This window comes from Lathyrus oleraceus, chromosome 2 (genome assembly GCF_024323335.1).
Source record: "Lathyrus oleraceus cultivar Zhongwan6 chromosome 2, CAAS_Psat_ZW6_1.0, whole genome shotgun sequence".
Classification (NCBI taxonomy): domain Eukaryota; kingdom Viridiplantae; phylum Streptophyta; class Magnoliopsida; order Fabales; family Fabaceae; genus Lathyrus; species Lathyrus oleraceus.
In genome coordinates this window covers 18,369,496-18,373,912 of record NC_066580.1, presented here as the reverse complement: position 1 = coordinate 18,373,912, position 4,417 = coordinate 18,369,496, and positions in this window count along the sequence as shown.

The window sequence follows — 4,417 nt, the reverse complement described above, 5'->3', positions numbered from 1 at the left end:
TAATAATGATCCAAAAAATAATTTTAATTCAGAAAATGAAAGAGGATTTTATTTGAATTTTTTTGGTGAAACTCTCATATTTTTTGGATCAATATTAAAATTAATATGAATTAATGAAAATCAAAGGAATAAAAAATAAAATCAGATAATCAAAAAAACGTGGACCACTTGATCTTCCTCGTTAATTGAGGTGGCAGATCAAGTGGTGGAGAGCGTGTGTTCCATGATTCGCTTGAGTCAAACATCCACACGCCTGGTAATCACAATGTACGCTCCTCATTAAAACATTTCAAACTCATCTAATGGCTCTGAACGCTTCCAGCGCATCGCCGGAGCCAAAGGCAGCTCATCTTCTCCGATGACCCTGGTCGGACTGGTTCAGTCATCATCATATCATAAATTAAAAAAGAGGACATGATCTTAAAGACAAAATGGCGTAGATCACGAATATCACCTCAATTTGAACTAACTCCAAATATATAGAGAGATACATGGAGTTGAATTTTGAGGTGTGTCAACTGAGTTGCTTCGATTTGATCTCAAAGCAACTCAATCTTCTTGCCTACATTGGTAGGACTTCAGACAACCAAGGATCCAAGAGAATTGATGAGTATTAAGAGAGAATCGAAGAGAAGAAAAATCTGGAAAATTACCTTCAATGTTGTGCAGAAATGGATCTCTCTTGCTTCAATTCGTGCTTGATCTTGCTTATGGAGCTTGTGGAAGTGGCTTAAGAACAATGCAAAGCTTTGGATCCTGGAGTTTTTGAATCTCTAAACAGTGAGATTCAAACTCAAATTTAAAATGAAATTCCTCAGGTTTTCCTTTGAATTGAGAGGGTTTGGAAGATTGGGGGAAAAGTTGGCGCACAAGGGTCCTTTGAATTGATGCAGGGGACCTCTATTTATAGCCATGAGAAGTGTTATTTTCACACTTGAAAATTTCTCCAAATTTGGTAATGCAATGCACATGCTTGCATGGGCGTGTGCAGGCCCATGAAGCAATCCATTTAGGTCTATAATCAACTGAAATGAGGTATGCATGAAGCTTGAATGGCAAGGAAAAGTTGTTTGAACATTTGAAGCTTTGATTTTGCTAATTGATACAGGTTTGTTTACACCATGCGCGTGCCTATCAAACTTAGTCCAAAATGAATGAATTAGGACTCTTTGGAAAGCTTAGATCAAGAGGAACAACTCTTATGTTGAACACATTTCCATTTTTAACTTGTATCATGATGCATTTTGAGGTGGAAGTTTGGAAATTTCAACATGTTAAAATATTTTCTAAGTGTCAAGTCACATATTCAATTATTCCACCTTGCTTAACTTTTTATGTGAGCTCCAAATGAGAAAAGTGTCTTCATCAAAGTTGTATCCCTTTCCAAGACATTAAAAATGGTCACAAATTCGATATCATTTGGATTTAGAATGAGTGATTTATGCATTTTTGAAGTTGAGGAAAGTCACTTGTTCAATGGTATTGGTCCAAAATGACCTATAATGTTTCCTTATATCAAATGCTCATAAAAGTTGATTTATCTCTTACTCCAAACATAAAGGTTGAAGTAGAAACCTTGAATTTGATTATGAAACTTGTAAATCTTTCATATCATAAAAATTGAGTAAGTTATGACCTTGGCAAGTTGACTTTCAAATTAGGGTTTAGACAAAATGACATATAATGTTTCAACATAGAAAATGACTTTCCAAGCAAAATTAGCTCTAGACCCTAACATGAAAGTTGTTTGGAATGTCATTTAGAGTAACTTTTATTTTGGAATAATTTTCATATGATGAAAATTGTAGGAGATAGGGTCTAGGGGGACCCAGTTTGGATCAGGTGAATTCATCTGGTCAACCACCATTAACCAACTTGCTAACTTGCAATTCTCTTAACTTTTTAGGCTCATGGTAGGTCATATATGCATAAGATGATGAATTTTGAAGTGTTCCTTGAGAAATTTGGTCAATTGTTGAAAAAGCTTGTTGAAGAAGTTACACAAGATACCCAGATGAACTAGGGTTTCCAAGGCACACCAATCCCAAACTCTAGAAGAATTCTTGATCAAAATAACATGTAGAGATCATGTGGGCTCATATATGATACCTAGATCCTTTGTGTATCATTCTTGGTTTAGCTTTTAGCAGTGAGGGTCTTAAACCCTAGATGTGAACTTGATAGATCAGGGTGATCATGCCCTACCTACAAAAGAGTTAGGCAAATGCAAAGACATATTTTTGGTATTTTGGTTAGTAAAATGATAAAATACAAGTATGATACAATCGCATGGTGCTTGTGATCTTTCCAAAACACAAACCCAATGAAAGAGGGGTAAGGAGAATGCCAAGGTATGATCCCAATGCTAATGCATATGATGAGATGGCATGAGGGATCTTAGGGTCAAAATTGGGGTCTTACACCTGCCCCTACTTAAGAACGTTCTAGCTAAGGAGGTGAAGGTTAAAATCTTCACTTCGACTCAATAGAACGGGCTTAAATAACAATATATAGAAACAAATTTTGGTCCCTAAGAGACCTCATGATGCTTGTGATATGAATGTAAAATAAAATTCCTTGTGGGGAAACGTTGCCACAAAGGAAAAGAAATCAGAGAGACCGAAGGTCCACAGGAGCATAATGCATTCCATAAAGAAAACTCACTGGGGAGACAGAGACTCTGAGGGGATAAAACGGTTGTGCGTAGGCCAAGCTACAACTTAAAATTGCTGGGGGACTAGAGCAATTCCATAAAAAATGGAAAGACTCAATCGGGGAAACAAAAGAACACCTACAGGGGAAACAAATAGATTAGAATAAAACTGAAGTACTCGAATCATGCAGGAAAAACGATTTCACTAAAGAAATACGCCCTCAACTCAACTGGGGAAGAAATAAACTTCAACACAGGAGGAGCAGAAATCTATTATCCACTACCTGTTACTAGGTAAGGAGATAATAAAGATCTGACAGAGAGGACACCCATCATCGGTTAAGATGAACATATCAAGGATGACTCACTGAGGGCCGCCAGGAGGGTGTATTCATTACCGGTTACTGGGTAAGAATAGACTTGCTAGGGAAAACTGCAGAAATAGGATTTACAACTACCGGTTACTGGGCAGAAAACCAAAGGGAGAGAATATCTGTCACTGATTAAAGTGAACATATCAAGGATAGACTCAAAGGAAAAAAATCTGTCATCGGTTAAGATGAACATATCAAGGATAGACTTGCCTGGGGATGCTAAGGAGGATATCTGTCATTGGTTAGGATGAACATATCAAGGATAAACCACCTGAACAAAAGAATAGGAATTACATCTATCGAATGTTGGATAGAATACCTACAAAAAGACTATCTGTCACCGGTTAGGATGAACATATCAAGGATAGACTCCGAGGGGAAAACTAGGGATTACATCTATCAGTTACTGGATAGAAAACTGCAAAGAGAATATCCATCACCGGTTAAAGTAAACATATCAAGGATAAGCTCTGCAAAGGGGAGAAAAGCAGGATTTATAACTACCGGTTACTGGGAAGAAGATCGAAGGGAGAAGAAAATCTATCATCGGTTAGGATGAACATATCAAGGATTAACTCTCTGGGGAATAAATGTAGGGATTACAACTACCTTTTTATTGGGTAGAATACCATCAAAGAGAATATTTGTCACCGGTTAAGATGAACATATCAAGGATAAGCTCTGTAAAGGGGAGAAAAGCAGGATTTACAACTACCGGTTACTAGGCAGAAGACCGAAGGGAGAAGAAAATTTGTCATCGGTTAGGATGCACATATCAAAGATTAACTCTCTGGGGAATAAATATAGGGATTACAACTACCTTTTTACTGGGTAGAATACCATCAAAGAGAATATCCGTCACCGGTTAAGATGAACATATCAAGGATAGACTCAAAGTAGGGGAAGAAAATATTTGTCATCGGTTAGGATGAACATATCAAGGATATACTTCCTGGGGAAACATGAAAATGAATCCGCTGGGGAGAGAAAAAGGTTACTTTTGCCGAGTATTGGGAAAGAAGTAACAAACTGCAAACTTAAGAAGAATATTACCAGTTACTGGGTAATAAACTCTTAGGGGACCCAAAGCATCTATCTAGGAAAAATCTAGAAAGAAACGGTCAATCAAGACTCAACCCAATGAGGATATAACTCAAGGGGAGTGGTTCCATCCAGATAATCAACTAGGGAGGAAGTTGAAAAAAAAGCATCCACGAGGAAGTAACTCAGTGGGGAAAGGAGAAAGGTTAAAGTCTTTCTGCTTAAGGGGCTGACATTCTACTATTGAATGAGGACAGACACCAAACTTGTATGAGGATAAAGTACCACCATAGCAGAGAATTAAAATCACAAGAATGAATCAACAAGTGTGATGATGCAAATGATGAAA